Source organism: Leptonychotes weddellii, chromosome 4 (assembly GCF_054177405.1).
Source record: "Leptonychotes weddellii isolate Sample4059 chromosome 4, ASM5417740v2, whole genome shotgun sequence".
Lineage (NCBI taxonomy): Eukaryota > Metazoa > Chordata > Mammalia > Carnivora > Phocidae > Leptonychotes > Leptonychotes weddellii.
Window position 1 is genome coordinate 65,667,925 of NC_138372.1, and position 17,262 is coordinate 65,685,186.

A 17,262-nucleotide genomic window follows, 5' to 3' on the forward strand; every position below is an offset into this window, starting at 1 on the left:
TTCTGAAACTTCACATTTGTTTTTCATGCACGCCTATGACTTCCTTCAATTTCTCTGCAAATTTCCACCAAATAAAACCATATGCACTTCCAAAGCAACACTGCAACACAAACATGGTGTAATCTTTGTCCACTGCAGTACACAGCTTGAAAGGTTTAAAAGAAAGAAAACCCAAAAAACCAAAAAACCCAAAAAACCAAAAAACGACATCTGTATACAGTTGAACCGAATCCCATGGTAATACAAACATACACTTGATTTTCTTTAAATGTTTTCTCTTTTCTTTGTAATAGTTGTAGAACAGAAACTGGGTTGCAACACTTGTGACTAAGCAGGGCCCCCATCCGGTGACCGATGAGCCATCGGGGCGGCGCGGGCCTCCTGCGGGACAACGGCTACTGCCCTCCGCGCGAGCGCCAGTCCCCGCCCAGGAGCTCCTGCCGCTGGCGCTAGAGCACGCGGGAACCCCGGGGCCGCGCGCCCGGCCTCGTGGAACCCAGAGCGGCGCTGGCCTCCACGCCGGGTCGGGTTACCGCGGGAGGCTGGGCGCGACCCGCCCCGCAGGACGGCGCGTGGCTGTGGGGAAGGGGGCTGCTGCTGGCCCCTCCCGGCCCGCCTGCTGCTGCGCGAGGCGCGGGGCTCGGGGCCGCGGGGGCCGCCCGTGCCTGCCATCCCCGCGTGCTCCCTCCACACGCCCAGGCTCGGTGCCCGCCGCGGCCCGTTTCATCCTCCGCACCAGCCTCCCGCGGCGGGATTACCCACATTTTACCAACGAAGGCCTCCACCCTCCCGGAAGACAGCCACTGGCCCAAGGTGACACGGCTGGAAAGGAAGAGTGGAGGGACTTGAATCCAGGACTTTTTTTTTTTTCCTTTTACTCTACTTCGCGTGGCCCCTGGCTGCTAGGGTTCGGGGGAACCTATCTGTAGCCCCGTGCGACCTGTGCGGTGACTCCCCGGTTGCGCCTCCAGGGGACCGGCTGGGTTTGGAGGCATCGGCTGCCGTGATGCAGGTAAAGGCGGGTTTGTCTGTCTGCGGTCCCTGCTTTCCCCTCCGCTTCTCTCTCCTCCCTGGAGCCCAGGCTTTTTAAGCGCTTCCTCTGTCCTGACAAATGCAGACGCCTCAGAAAGGAAGACGTCTTAAGCAACTAGTCAGTTGGGGTTGTGCGGTGACTGGCTCCTGTTCCTATAGGAAGGTCCAGCACTCACTAGCTGAAGGGGGAAGGAATTCACCCGGTAAGTGCCATTCTCCGAGCTGCACATTCGTGAGCCCGAGAAACTTGCTATGACCAGGTGCTAAATCCTGAAGAATATGTTCCTTGGCTGCTTCCTCACTGGACTTGTGCTGAGGTACCCGATGATCTACTGAGGTGGCAGGTAGGAGGCTGAGGGACAGCCAAGTGGTGATAACAAGAAAACCTGCCACTTCTGGACTACTTAGGAGGTGCCAGGCGCTCTGAGGAGCTCTTTAGAAGATTTCATCCTCACAAACCCAGGAGGCAGTATGATTATTCTGCTTTAACCCATGAGAGATCCAAAGGTTTCAGAGGTATCTGTCCTGTCCAAGATCCTGTGGTGGCAGAGCCGGGTTCTGCCCAGGGCTGCAGACTCCAGAGCCTGTGACTTCCCCATAGAAGGGGATGGGGACCGCTCATTGGAGACACACAAATAAGAGTGCACAGGGAGACCACATTATTCCTCAGACTCTCAGGCGAATTTGAACCAGCTTTAAGATATGGGGTGGGGGTGGGGGGACGGGGACATCCCTGCTTCTTGTCCAAATCCAAAGAGGAGATCCAAGGTTTCAGTCAGGAAGACTCTTTTTTTAATCAATTGTTTTTTGTTTTCAGAACTAAGGTGGAAATGACCCAGTGAGGAAGGAAAATGAGCAAGGCCTGCCCTGGTCACGTAATTAAAACATATATGCTGGCCAAAGGTACATCATTCCCCCACCCCTCCCTTCAGTGAGAGAAAGGCCCTTTCTGAACCGGAGGCCTATTAAAGCATTCCACTGGAGAATTCTCTGACCCTTCTGAAGGGACACTGTGAGAACCTTGTTCCTTAGAATGCAGTCACACAAAGGGTTTTGTGCAAATACCCAGCCATGATTCTATAAATGCAAAGAAGCATTAGGGATGGTATGTGAACAAAAGCTGGACAGAGGATGCACGCCCAGATGCTGAAGTTGGCCAGGTTGCAATCTGAATGATCTAATGTTTTCTGGCTCCTTCTTGCTTTGCTTTTCCAATTTGGTTTGAATATTTGCATTACTGTATTATTTTCCCTGTACAATTGCTGTTGTCTGTACACAATTAGGTCATTTTCCTAGTTGGGTGAGGACACGCTTCAGACGTGAGATGAACTACAGCTGGTAGCTGGTTCTCTCCTGGGATGTGCATTTAGATCCCCATCTTGTTGATCCCAAAGACTCTACCTGCACCCAAGATCCGAAAGTTTTAATGTAGGTCATTCAACCAAGTGGAAAGAACCACAGCATCCCTTTGTAATGGTGGGTAAGCACATCTTGTTTCTATAACTTGCGGGTTGATTTGCTGATCTAATCATGCTGTTCCTTGGGCCAAACTTAACCCTGTATCGTAATGCTCCAGACAAAAGAAAGGGCTGTTTCCTGGCGGCCTGTGGCTTCTTAGGTCTGTGGAAGTCTGCTAAAGTAGACCCTGAGCAAGGGAGAAGGGAAGGGAAGTACGAGGGTGAAGAGGATGGGCAAGCTGCCCCCAGAGGTGAACCCAGAAATGCACATAGATGTTCAAGCCAGTACAAGAGGTTGAACTTTGACCTAGGACTTTGAAGAGGGAATGAAAGGGGATCCCAGAGGAATGGAGGCTTATTTTGCAGATGAAAGCTGATTTGGGCCATGTTCACAAAGTGCTCTGCAATCCCTCACCGGTGTAAAATCTCACGGATACACATGCCTCTAATCCAGCTTTCTCACCTCTCTGGAATTTGTGGCCCTTTGGGCAAGGCCAGTGCTATATTTTATGTGTGTGATACCTTTAAAATAAGGTGGGGCCAAACAAATGGAAAGGACAGGCTGTGATTAAAGTCACTGGGGAAGCCCCCTGACTCTTAAAGTGCTTTGTAATCAGACATGACCACACCTAGCTCATCGAGTGCTGCATTCTGGCAGGACCATCTCTCTGGCTCAACCTTCTCATGGTTCCTGCTTGCTTCCTCTCCCCATTCCTGAGATCTGAATCTATGATGCTGACCTTGTTTCTCCTCTCTCCTTTCCTTTTTATCCAAATAATTCATTCATCATTTGTTTACTAGATATTTGATCACCTTCTGTGTCACATCTGTTCTAGATGCTGGAGTTACAACCAGTGAATAAGGAGTCTCTGCTCTCACAGAGCTCAGTCTAAAGAGGAACACTGACCACAAAGTGTGATAGGCATCATGTGAAGGGAAGCCCACTTCAAGCATTTAGCAGTGATTGAATCAGGATGCAGCTAAGACTCAAAGAGATGGTTCTCACAGATGGCTGATGACAAGATTGGAGCTAGAGAGACCATTCAGGAATCGAAGCCTGGCCTCCTGCCACCACTTCCTTCCTAAGGCTATCTAGAGTGCCACAGTCGGTCTTTTTTGGTCTTTTCATCCAGTTACACAGAGTTCACACTTAGCCTTCTCCCAAGACTATGCTATTCCCACCTCAGTAAAACGCTCATTTGTCACTAAAGCCAGATATGTGCCCTACCTCCGAGAACTGATGTGCTGATAAACTGAGCTGATAGATATAAAAGTGCTTTGAGAACTGCACTGCAATAAAATTCTAAGTACTAAAACTACTATCAAAGTAACATTTAGTTCCATTGACAAATCAGCCAAGGGATTAACCACTAGTTAATACCAGGTTCTGTGGGAGTGAAGCTATCGAAGCTATCTTCATGGATATAGTATGGCTCCATCCCTAAAGGAATTTATGACAAGCTGATGGTACAAAGGTAAAGAGAAAACAAAGTAGGCATTTATGGAGTGCATGTCATGTGGTTTTCCTTACAGTATCTCAAATAATCCTCACAGTCGTCTAGGGATATAGGCATTATTTTCTTCCTGGATGGAACGCCCTCCCCCAATCCCTGTCTGTTCAAGCACAATATAGCATAGTAGCTAAAAGTCCTGGATCAGGACTCAAACTGCTTGAATTCATATCCAGGCACTGCCAATTGCTTTCTATATGACGGGGAACATTACTCAAATTCTCTATGCTTCAGTTGTAAAATTGAGATGCTAAGAATAGTATCTATCTTATGCTTTCTTGTAAGGATATCGTGACCATACATGTTAAGTACTTGCCACAGTGCTTGGTCCAGAGTAAGCATGAGATAAAAGGTAGGTATTATTATTATTATCCAGCTCCAACACCTTTGTATCTGCAAAACCTTCCCAGATCCCCCATTAGAATTGGTCTCTTTTACCCCTACATCCTCTCATCACTGTGGGCATGCCTCTAAGCATATTTTTAAGTGTACCTGGTTATTAGTGTCTGATACAGAAAAACCAATAAAAATGTTGATGGTTGGATAAATGGATGTTTCTATCTCCCAAAACTATATCACATGTTCATAGAAGGCAGAATATTGTGTTTCTAGCTATAAGACAGAACATCTGGATATCCTAGATAAAATATAACAAATATACTTTTAAATGCGTAGTCAAACTCTCATGCAAATTAGGGAAATCCTCATTACACATGTGTGTACACACACAGACTGGGATTCAAAATGGTAAATTACCACTGGAGCTCTGCTGCTTTGGGAAGCCTGTCTATCCCAAGTGACTTTGAGGCTTGGTTTTAGGGGCATTATGGGAGACACGAGACCAGGCTTAGTGCCCTCAAAAGATGGAGAGTAGGAATAGCGAATTCTGCATAAAAGTGAGACTCACAAAAGGATACATACTAAATGAAAGAATAGACTAGAAAAAAAGCCTACCTATCTGCAATGAAGAGAAATGAGAAACTTTGTCTGTCTTAGCCTGGACTCATAAGATGTTAAAACACAATCTTTCCCTCACACAAGTGTAGAATTTGAAATTTATACTATCTGCATGGTCTGGGAAACTTCAGCTGTAAATTAGTTTAAATTGGCCCCGGGTTGGTAGCATACCAGGGCACCTGGCAGAAGCAGCTCTTTTGTGGAAGGACATTCCACAAGCTTCATGGGAGTCTAACAGATAAAGTTCCAGTGAACATAAGATCACAATTAAAATGATAACCATGCTAGGAAACACACAAGCTACCCTGAGTGAAAGCCAGTAGAAACCACAATGAACAGAATTAGACATTATATACCAAATATCAAGTGTTTAAAATGTTTAAAGCAATAGAAAGGGGAAACAAAAACATGAAAAAAAAAATAAACAGAATCTAAAAAGACCAGGCAGAATTGAGAAAAAGCCAAATACTACTTCTGAAAATAAAAAGGATAATTATTAAAATTAGAAACAGGAAGCAAGTACAATAGATACAGATAAAGAGAGAATTAGAGAACTGGAAGATAAATCTGAAGACATTACTCAGGATACAGCAAAAAAGGGGAAGGCAAAGAAATGGGAAACAAGATGTTAAAGAGGTCAGGAAGAAAAAAAATAGAAATGTGAGAAAGGCAGTATTTAGAGAAAAAGGGCTAAAATACTTCCAGAATTAAGGGAAAGAAGTAGGCTTGTTTAATCTTTGAATCTAAAGCATCTGGCAAGTGCCTGGTACATAGTAGATGTCCAGTAAATGTTTGTTAAGTTGAACTGACACATGTGCTATAGCATTTGCTTGTCCATTACTTCATACACCTATTTATTTAAAAAATTCACCAGAGATACAGTTGTGAATGAAACAGATAAAATCCTTGTCTTTATTGACCTTGTGTTCTGGATGAAGAAGGCAAATAATAAACAAGTGAGCAAACTAATACTCAAGATCCTTTTTGATTATAAGAATGATATGAAGAAGTAAAAGCATTATTTAGGAGATATATTTGGACGAGGATTTCATTGAAGAAGTGAGACCTCAATGATAAAAAGTCAAGTGAAAGAACACATCCTAAGCAAAGTATATAGCAGTAAAAGGGCAATGAATGAAAAATAATGTGGCATTTTCAAGGAAGAGAAAGAAGCCAGTGTGTCTGGAGTTCCATGAGTGACATGGAGAGTGATATGAGATGTGATCTGAGAAGTGGGCAGGAGAAATGGGATTTTTTTTTTTTTTTTTCCTGAGAGCAGCAGGAAGTCATTGGAAGATTTTAAGTGTAGGAAGCAGTGTGCTCTGTTACCTTGGCCACTGTGTGGTGTGGGAATGGACTGTAGTGGGAAAAGAATGGAAGCAAGGAGCCTCATTGGTGATTTCAGTTGTCCAGGCATAAGATGACAGAAACTCAGACCAGGATGATGGCTGTGCATATGAAGAAAAGTGTTTGGATTTAGCTGTTTTTTGATGTAAAAGGTGAAGGAAAGAAAAGGAGGAATCATGCATGATTCCTATTTTTGGATTGAGCAATTAGGTGAAGCGTAGTGCCATTTTCCAAGATGGAGAAGAGTTCTACTCTTCTCGAGTAACACTTGGGTGGGGGTGAGGTGGGAACATGAAGCAGGAGTTCTGTTTTGGGCATGTTAAGCTTGAGAAGCTTATCAGACATCTAAGTAAACAGCTGTATATAAGAATATGGAGGAGCTCAGGAAAATGAGCCCCAAGTGAAGGAACGGTCATATATTGAGATGTAGGTTTCTTTCAAGATCTTCTTAATAGTGTAGGCTCGGACAGGGGTACACATAGGAGACTGACCACTTCCAGCTGCAGACCCTGTGGGAATAGTCAATGTAGCTCCAGAGTTCAGAAGACTCTGCCTGCCCAGTGTCCAACCCAGAGGGGAGCCTGGAGTCTTCCAGCCCCATCTAAACCCATTGCTTTTGGTAGCGGCTGTAGTTTTAAGCCAGTGTGCAGTCTGAAAGATGCCAAAAGACTGAGTACAGAAATGGCGTGGTGACAAACCTAAGTGGCTCTTGTGTGAGGAAGGGTGGAGAAGTCATCAGATAATCTGGCTCCCACCCACTCCCACCCACCAGCTCAGAGCATTGTATCTAAGAGATCCAAGGGAGTAGAGTCAAGAATATGACGCATCAGGAGGTACAAAGAAAAAGGAGATCCCAGCATGAGGTAATGACTGTAAAATGCCATAGCCCATTACATAAGCGAAAGTGAAACCTCTGAGGAACAAATAAACAAAGGGTATCATACTGATATAAAAATACAAGAAGCTCACTCTGTGGTTGCTGACACACATCACTGTGGAAACAAAACCATGTCCAAAGTGGCTATGGTTAAACTTGGAACCACATGACAGGAGCTTTAGGAAGTTCCAAAATAATCAAGAATAACTTGAACAAAGTAGCATTCTTCCCCAGGCTTATGGTTTTGAGAGAAGGGACGAGCATTCCTCTGGAGAGGAGGGACAGCAATTCAAGGGGTCAAAGTGACTCAAGGTTCATTTGAAAGAAGGAAATTACTGCAGCCTTGGAAAAGGACCATCAGTTGACTGACACTAGTCAGGATTCACTCTCAAGTCCATGAGACTATAGTAGAATACTTTCCTTCTCAGCACTGCCCCCCACATATGTATATATCCATCCTTACTGAGAAATCTGTCTTTTTTTTATTGCTCAGGAAAACCAAGATTATCACTTTAGTTCTGTACCTGATCATGTCCACTTTACCTTGGCCACTAGGAAACTCAGAACCAAATTAAGTACATAAAACTTTAGGTAAGCATGTAGCCTGTGTGGCAACTTCATTGTTGGCTTAATCTTGTTTTTATATCCTTATTTTTCTCTCATTCACCATTTTCTGATTTAAAAACAAAACAAAAACAGTGTATTTGACCTACAATGTGTTTTGGAATAAAGTAGAATACAAATAAACTTTCTGCCCAAACAAGGCAGCATGAAAAGCAGGCACCTGGTGGTATTATGCCATCCCAGTGAGCCAAAGAGGTTCTAATTACTGTCTGTTAGACACTCACGTCAGAATCATTAAGTTCATTAGATAGACAGGAATCTTGCTTCAGCCATAAACAAGATGACAAATTAAACATTCATGAACAAAAGAAGGAGGTATTCAAAGTAAGAAGGGCAGAGCCAATAAAAACAATCAAATGCGCAATTCTAATTCCTGTAGGGGGTGATTTCCACCCAGTCCAGGGTAAAGCTTCCAGGAGGAGCTCCTCTGGCCTGCCTGGGTGGTTCTCTTACAGAAACTTGGCTGTGTCCTGGGTATAGCTGGTCCCTCAGCTTTCACCTACTAGGATCGACCACAATCTTGTCTAGACAAGTGGGTCAAAGCCTCTGGAAAGGTTACTTGGCCTGGTTTCTGATTATTTCTTTACATTTTAATAGTTTTTATTCATTTTTTGTTCTTTCTTAAATTACCAAAGTTATTCAACTTTTTTAAATTATAAAGGTAACACAAAGGCAATAAAAATTCAAGTAATATCAAAGACATAAAATAAAAAATCAAACTTCCCCTTCTTTACCTCGCATTCCATTGCTTCTCCCCATTCATCAAGAGTAACCAGCAATATCTGTTCAGTATGGATACTTCTGGATCTTTTCTATGCACATTCAGACATATTTACATATGTATACATATACTCATAAAGTTTATGTATAGCTTTGTGTTTTTTTAAAGAATTTTTTATTCACATTATTCTGTAACTTATTGTTTGCACTCATTAAAATATTGTGGATTCTACTTCTATTACATACATATCAACCACATTTTTTATAATGGCTCCTGAATGAATCATGAATCAGTAAAACTATACCATACTATATTCAGTCTATTAAGGAGCATTTACACTGTTTCTAATATTTTGATAGTACAAGTTAATGTCACAATGAACATTCTTATACTTGTATCTTTTTGCTGTTTTTCTTTCTAAGGAGAACTGCTGGATCAAGGGTATGCATGTGTTAAATTTTGATAGGCACTGCCAAATTGCCTTCCAGGAAGATTGACCAATTTGCACTTCCACCAACTATGAAAGAGTACCCTTTGTTCACATTCTCATCCACAATGGAGAGTGCCAGTTTTTTAAATTTTGGCAGAACTGATTGACAAGAACACAGTACTTATTTTAATTTGTCTTTGGCCAGTAGTAAGGCTGATCATCATTTTTAGTCCTTCTTTTTACAATGGCTACAATGAAAGACAAAGTTGAAGGTGTGGTTTTGGTTTCTTTTTGATACAGATGACCATCAAAACAGTGATATTTTGAGCTACTGATCCCTATGAAGATCCACATGTGAATGTTACACATTTCCATGTCAGGAAAGTCAGTCATAACTGAACTTCTAAGGTCAAATTGTACCTGGTGTTTATTCTTGGATTCACTTAATGGCTTTGGTCCAAAGTATTGAAAGATGTCAGAACTGTATTCTGATAATGTTCTCCTGTACCACCATTATCACACCAACAGTTATATGTAACAGAAACAACTCTGATCAAATTATGGAAAAAGAAACATATTAGACAACTATTGGGATCCCACTATTGAGTTAATTAACGGATGAATGGGTCCCAGGAACACCACGGTGGTCTCACAGCAGGCATGGTATGGCTGGAAGGTCACCTCCAAACAGCAAATGTTTTAAGTTTCTAGATCTCTGTGCTCAAGCCTAATTCTCTTTTTTCTTTCTTCTTTCGTTCTTTTCTTTCTTTTTCGTTTTTTTCTTTCTTTCTTTCTTTCCTTTTTCCTTCTTTCTTTCCTTTTTTTCTTTCCCTCCCTTCCTTCCTTCCTTCCTTCTCTTTTGAGAGAGCGTGCAAGCAGGGGAAGGGGCAGAGGGAGAGAGAATCTCAAGCAGGGCTCCACGCTCAGCATGGAGCCTGATGTGGGGCTTGATCTTATGACCCCAAGATCACAACCTGAGCCAAAATCAAGAGTCAGCTGCTTAACTGACTGAGCCACCCAGGCGCCCCCAAGAGTCTAATTCTAGGAAGAAAACATGTTATTGGCTTAACTTGGGCCTCAAGGGAGGGCAGGCTCTTAATTACAGTCCCAACAGACAACAGACTGAATCCAACAGGAAAGAGATCCTTCTTCAAAAGGAAATGAAGTACCCTTAGGAAGTGAAATGGATGCTCCTTAGCTAAAAAACAAACAAAACTATCCCTTACACTCAACTTTACAATTGCCATTTCTTCTCTTCACCTTGTAAACCTGCCCAGTCCCCACAGTCATACAGATAATCTGACAGCATGCTCCTCACATCCAAAAGGGGAGCTTGTGCGGCAGAAAAATGGACACCATCCTATTCATTACATTTTGTGCAATGCTTGTTCAAGAATATTCCACTTTTCCAGCCCTGGGATTAAAATATTTAAGTCTTAGACTAAGAACAATAATCCTGAGAGGTTTTTTTGTTTTGTTTTTGTTTTTTTTTTTTAAGATTTTATTTATTTATTTATTTGTCAGAGAAAGAAAGAGCACAAGCAGGGGTAGTGGCAGGCAGATGAAGAAGCAGGCTCCCTGCAGGGAACTCGATGCAGGGCTGGATCCCAGGACCCTGGGATCATAATCTGAGCCGAAGGCAGACGCTTAACCAAGCCACCCAGGCCTCCCCTGAGAGGTTTTAATATTGGTCTTCACTCATTCTCCCTTGGTTATCCTTAAATGCACAGAAATTGTTTATTCATTTAGTCATCCATGCAACCACTATTTATAGAGAGCAACCTTCTGCTAGACATTGTTGTAGGTTCTGAGGGGACAGCAATGAAATGGAAAGACACGGTCTCTGTCCTGGTAATAGATGAGGCTGGAAAGAGTAAGCAAGGTTGGAACTTGGACTTTGGATTTTACCTGAAAAGCAACAGAAAGTTACTCAAAGGTTTTGGGCAGGCAAGAAACATGATCAGATTATACTTTAGATAACATCATTCTAAACGGACAGACAGACAGAGTGGACTCCAAGGGTCAAGAACAGAAGCCAAGAGACCAGACAGAGGATCAATGAGGTAGCTAGAAAAGATGGTAGCCTGGACTAGTTTGGTTGGCCAAAGAATACAGAGATATGCACAGAATAAAGAGATATTTAGGAGGTAGAATGAACAGGATTAGGTGATTAAAGTGTTATAGGAAAGATACAAATATAACTCTGGTATTTCTGGTATGAGCAACTGGATGACTGGTGATGACAATGGGTAGCCCAGGAGGAGCTGGTTAGAGGCAGGTGGAGAAAAGGATAAATTAGCTGTGGGTCACACTGAGTACATGTGTGATTTGCATGTCAAGTTAGGTGTCTGGTCTCAAGTTCAGTAGGGATATTCAGAATATGGAGTTATCAAGGGACATGAAGCCAAGGAGTTAGAAGACTCTGCCCAAGGAGAAGGTGTAAATTGAACACAGAGGGTCACCAACATTGGACTCACAGTTTAAATAAGAAACCCTGGAGTATTCTGCTTCAAGAATTATAACTCTGTATCCTGTGCAAGTCCACATCAAGTCTTCTCCATCGCAGTTTATTCTATAGGCTGTAACAATAGCCAGCTCCTTCATCTGAGGAGATTAATGACTTAGGCAACAGTCCTGGTGGATCCACCATTTGCTTCAGCTTGGAGAAAGATTCCCAACTACTTCTGTTCTGTTCCATCTTGTTTGCAGAAAGAGGTGTTCCTCATCATGCCCATATTCTCACACAAATTGTCCAGGTAGGTCCCCCACCTCTGGTTCAAGCCACTGGACCCCGGGCTATACAGGCTATGGATTGGTGGTGGTGGGATGGTGGGGTCAACCCTTGAGGAGAGCCCAGCCCTGACTAAGGCCCTGCCTTCTACTCTGTTCTTTTGTCCTTATGGCAGATTTGAGGATGGCATTTCCTCCACACAGTGTGGTCCCAGCTGCCCCTCTCCTGCCTCTCTCCCTCACTTCAGTGCTAGGTTAGCCCGTCACTGGATATGGAAAAACTGTGCATTTGCTGGATCCTTTGGGTCTTTGTTTCTGTTTCTGTATGAGGTATCAAAAAAAGAGAAGAAGAGAAAAGAAATACACAGGAAGCACATTAGTAGGCTGAGCTAGGACTGTGCTACATTTTCAGATGACAGCTTACCTACAGACAGATGATTCAGGGATCAAGCTGGAGTTCTTAATATTGCCAGGAGATACCCAGAAGGCTGGGAATAGGGTGAAAGATCAGACACCTAAGCTGTTGAAAACCACACAGAGTTTTGGTAAATACATGCACAATTTAAAAAACTTTTTTGCAAGGCGCCTGGGTGGCTCAGTTGTTGGGCGTCTGCCTACGGCCCGGGTCATGATCCCAGGGTCCTGGGATGGAGCCCCGCATCGGGTTCCCTGCTCAGCAGGAAGCCTGCTTCCTCCTCTCCCACTCCCCCTGCTTGTGTTCCCTCTCTCGCTGTGTCTCTGTCAAATAAATAAATAAAATCTTAAAAAAAAAATTTTTTTTTGCAAAAATATAGGTGTCTTCAGTTTAGCCCTCCCTGTTAATCCAAGGAATTGCTTGAGCCTCGTGGCCTAGTCCATGATCCCGGCTCTGACTGTGGCCGCCCATGAAGGCCTCAGTGAATTCCTTTTGGAGCCTCCAGACTTCCTTGGCTGGTAACTTGTTCCTCTTGGGACAGTTTTGCCTGAGTTGAACGGCCTGGCCCCCAGCTGTGTGCCGGCCCTCTCTCCGGTAAGAGGAAACGCTTTCAGTTTAGTCCATTAACACAAACATTCAAAAGCAAACATTCAAAAGCCACAGATCATGTTCACATAAATAAAACAGGACTGAGGAAAGTTGCACCCCAAGAAACCAAAGGGGCATTTAAAAAACTGCCCTTGCCTTCCAAGTAGGCAAGCGGGTGGCAAAGCCACAGCGATTCCAAAGGCTTGTGTGCCTGGTAGAGCTGGGTGGCGGAGCCCACAGACCTTTGAAGAGGAAATGCCATCCCCGGGACAGGCAGGCAGCCAGCCCCTGAGTCCTGAAAGTACCAGAGAGGAGCAGAAAGCAGTGAAGGAGAAGGGGGAGCGCAGTGAGGAAGTGAAAAAGGGGAGGAGGGAACAGAGCAAATAAATGGGGAGACTCTTCCCGACTAGGGTCCCCACACCCAGACCAAAGAGTCACTAGACAGAGCAATTCACTGTGCCCCTGAGACCAAGCCTGGGCATGGAGAGTCCTGGGCGGCGGGCACAGCCCAGGGTGACTAAGGCTTTGAGGAGGGGAGTGCGTCGCAGCTGAGGGGTGGAGAGGGGTTGTGGTGTCTGGGCTGAGAGATGCCTTCTCTTTGAACGCTTCAGAGGAAATTAACTTTACAAGGTGCCTCCCTGTCTTCCAGAGTTATTAAAAGAAAGGAGGGAGTAAAGAAGAAATGGAAAAACGGTAATACCTCAGGAAGGGCTATGTGATCCTAAGAGAAGGAAATGAGAGGAAGATTAAGTGACGAATGTGCAACCTCTCCTTGGGGAGGAAGAACTCTGAATGTGACCTTGTGCAAATGGAAAAGAAACACAACAACCAATGTGGCAAAGGGCAAAATGCGCCCCTGTGCGCCCACGTGCGCGTGCACACACTCACACCCCCCAGCTTTGAATATCTAGAGATAAATGACTAAATGCTGTAAGACTCCAAGAGTCTGTCAGTACTCCTGTCTCAAGAAGGCAGCACTGAATGCTAAAGGAATGGCAGCGAGTGGGGGAGTTGGTGTAAATCATGGGGTCACCAGAAGGTATAAATCTGGGAACCTCTGCAAGTCTTAACAGTGGGGCCAGTAGAGGGATAGCTAGGTAGCTAGGCACTGACTGCTCTTTTGTTGAAGAAAAAAACAAAAAAAACAAAAAAACCCCCACTACATATAAAAACTCTTAAAAAAAACCCCCAAAACTAAGGAAGCCAGCTGAAGCCATCTATTTCACAGGGTAGGAAGCCAGGTGTTTTCCTGTGTGTTAAAAAACCAGGATTTAAATTTTTAAAACCCTCCTGCCTGACAATAATCCTCAGATCAGATGAGGCTACCCTCGCCCAACTCTGGTAAGCCCTGCCAGTGTTTGAAAGCACAATCCTTAGAAGCCTGTGCCTGCCCAGACACATGCATCCAGTAAGTTCTTAGATTCAAAACTGCGTTCAGGTAGAATGGCAAATCCCAGGTTGAAAAAAAAAATTGGGAGAGAAACAACCCATCTATTGCTTCTTTTCTGTCTCTGCACTCCTAAGTCCTTTAGTCCCTCAAAGTCACTTAGGATGGCAGTCTAGAAGGACTTTGATGCCTCTAGAGGTGGCCCTCAGGGTGGGGGGCCTCCTCATGCAGGAGATACCCCTGGGCCTTCCAGATCGCACTGTGTTTAGCCCACTGGTGAAGGAAACAGCTCTAGCTGGTTTCTGCTGGCTCCTTCATCAAAGCTGCTCCTTGAACCTCTCAAAGCTCCACTCCTTCCAACATGGAAGCCCAAAGAGGGTTAGGAATTTTCTTCACCAAATTAACAGAGTATTCTGATTGATGTACTTTAGGACAGAAACTAACCAAAGCAAAGTATACAAGGTCATGATGGACAGCTCCATTCTTCATGGGCTAATTTTTATTTTCAATTTTTCTTATTATTATTTTGTGTATCAACAGATTTAGAAACAATCATAGCCATGGTATACTGAATGCTTTATCATGTGCCAGATGCTACGTATATATCTTGTATAATTCTTATAAGTCTGAAATGGGTACCATATTGTTTCCTTGGTTAACTGAGGCTCAAAGAGGCTGTATAGCTTGTGAGAGGCTATACAACTAGTAAATCATAGAGTCATAGTTTGAACTCAGTTCTATTTAACACCCAAACCAGTTCCTTTAATCAGTATACTAGATTGGCTCCAGGGGCAAAGATAGTTTTATTTCTGTAGCAGGGAGAAACTAGTAAGAAATTCCATGGTGAGACCTTTGACTAGTATAACCCAATGTTCTGCCTCCGATATTGAACAGCAAGGACATTAGGGTAGGCAAGGCTAGGACACTGTATTAAAAAAGTCGAATAATCTAAATACCTTTTTATTGTTCATTAATCTATGTTAAACCCATTAATGTTTTCAGTCTACATAAATCTCTTGGATACTAGGTTCTATAACTTTATCATTTTATTCATTCACTATATTTTTATGTCTCCTGAGACTACTTTTGTTAAGTTTCAAGGGAAGCCCTCATGCTCTAGTATTCCCAGATTTATTTAAAATATTTTATTTATTTGAGAGTGAGCGAGAGAGAGAGAGAGGTAGTGAGAATGAGAAAGAGAGCATGAGCAAGGGTGAGGGGCAGAGAGAGAGGAAGAAGCAGACTCCCCCTTGGGTGCCTGGGTGGCTCAGTTGGTTAAGCAACTGCCTTCGGCTCAGGTCATGATCCTGGAGTCCCGGAATCGAGTCCCGCATTGGGCTCCCTGCTCGGCAGGGAGTCTGCTTCTCCCTCTGACCCTCCCCCCTCTCATGCTCTCTCTCTCTCTATTTCATTCTCTCTCAAATAAATAAAATCTTAAAAAAAAAAAAAAAAAGCAGACTCCCCACTGAGCAGGGAACCCAACGTGGGGCTCAGTCCTAGGACCCTGGGATCATGACCTGAGCCGAAGGCAGATGCTCAATGGACTGAGCCACCCAGGCACCCTAGTATTCCCAGATTTAAAAAAATTGCTGATAGAATCAAGATTAAAAAAAAAAAATCTCAACAGACTGGAATGAAAAGGAGTAAGAAAAAGCCACATTATTCTATTCAGGCTGCCTGAAGAGAAACATGAGGTCCAGGACAAAGGGTGGGATTATTCTGGTTTAGTCTTCACTGCATATATAGTAAGTCATGTTCTAGACACACAGGTTTAGTAACAACAAAGACATTTGAGTGTTAAATCAAACAAGAATGATGAGAAAATGACAGAGTGATTCAAAACCACATTCCATGAGTGTGCATGCAAGTGTATGTACGTGTGTGTGCACGTGTATGTGTTGTGTTGAGGAAGACGTGGAGGGGGGCAGAGTAACTGACTTGAACATTTGAAGGTGGGGAGTGGATTCAGAGGGAAGAACTGGAACCAAATGGAAAGAAATTGCAAAGGGCTGATTTTGGTGCAGTGTAAGGGAGAATTTTCTAACTCTCAGAACTGCTAAAATGGAATGTGCTGCCTCAAATGGTGATAAGCTTCCCATCTGTGGGGGTATTCCAGTTGAGGCTGAATGACCATTTGTGAGAGATGCTGTTGGGGGAATTCTGACATTGGAGGTGGGTCAGGGTGTGGAAGTGACTCCATGATCTTCAGGATCCCTCCCAGTTATCAGATTCCACACTTAATATCTCTCACCCTTCATTCACCATCTGGGCAATCCCTAAAAAAGCTATTAATCTCTCAAAGCTTCAATTTCCCCTTCAATAAAAGCATTACATAAAACCTGTGAAATCACAAGTTTGATGTGAAAGTGCTAATTATATTTTACTAGGATTCATCACAATAATTATATTTATGAAAATAAAAAATATTCATGAATCACCTAAAAATCACCTTGCTTACCTCCTGAGGCACCTTGGGAGGCCCTGGACTAGCTGATCTCTATGATCCTTTTGGGTGTCTGATGCCAAGATTCTATGGTTCTGCAGACTTGACATGTTGGAGGTGACCACAGAGGAGAGCTGTTTAGAAAAGATGACAAGACCACTAACAGGAGGTGCTCATTTAAACTTCCTCACATTCTATCATCACTTGTGAAATTGTTACTGCTGCAGTTGCGAATGAGAGTAAAGAAAGCATGCCAGAGGGACTGCAGAATGACAGGAAAATGTTACTAGGATCATCTCTCAACTCCACTTCTAGTTTGATTCTCAGGCTGGCTCCCCCTAGGCACCATATATGGGTACGCATCCCCATGTAAGTTAGCCCAATGAGGAAGAGAGATGGAGTTTTAGCATTCTTACTGAAAATGGGATTGACATGCCCATTCCTGAACCAATTACTTTGGCTGAGAGGGTGGAATGGGGAGAGGGGTATCAATCTCAGCCAAACCACACAGATGAGAATGAGGAGAAGTAGCTCTCAAAGGATATGTGGAGTATTAGATAGAAGGACTAAGCAATGTTGGATAGTCCAAGCTCTGGCCACCTAACATCATCCCACAGCTTCCAAACATACAGGTCACACTCCCTTCCCAAAGGGAGATAATATAAAAGCTCATCCAGTTACTAAAGCTAGATCCAAGTCCAATATTTAAGTCAATGTGCAAATCATGTCAAATAACTCTTCAT

At 43.5% G+C, this 17,262-nt stretch overlaps 1 protein-coding gene and 1 long non-coding RNA gene across 6 annotated transcripts in view; one reads left to right on the forward strand and one right to left on the reverse strand.

Annotated features, from left to right (window-relative positions):
- The first annotated feature begins 347 nt into the window (after positions 1–347).
- On the forward strand, positions 348–7,759 carry LOC145721304 (uncharacterized). Of its 5 annotated transcripts, none has more exons than XR_014144955.1 (5): positions 348–1,012; positions 1,192–1,376; positions 1,850–1,935; positions 2,316–2,512; positions 7,675–7,759. It is a non-coding gene; the product is annotated as an uncharacterized LOC145721304 (long non-coding RNA). The 5 variants fall into 5 exon arrangements; XR_014144954.1 differs by having other exon boundaries at positions 2,316–2,508; XR_014144953.1 differs by lacking the exon at positions 7,675–7,759 and adding an exon at positions 3,326–3,724 and having other exon boundaries at positions 2,316–2,508.
- Positions 4,008–17,262, reverse strand: part of ZNHIT6 (zinc finger HIT-type containing 6) — an 80,847-nt gene continuing 67,592 nt past the window's right edge. Inside the window, exon 13 of the transcript XR_014144933.1 lies at positions 4,008–12,206. The gene's annotated coding sequence lies outside the window, so the exon portion shown is untranslated. The remainder of the gene's footprint in view (positions 12,207–17,262) is intronic.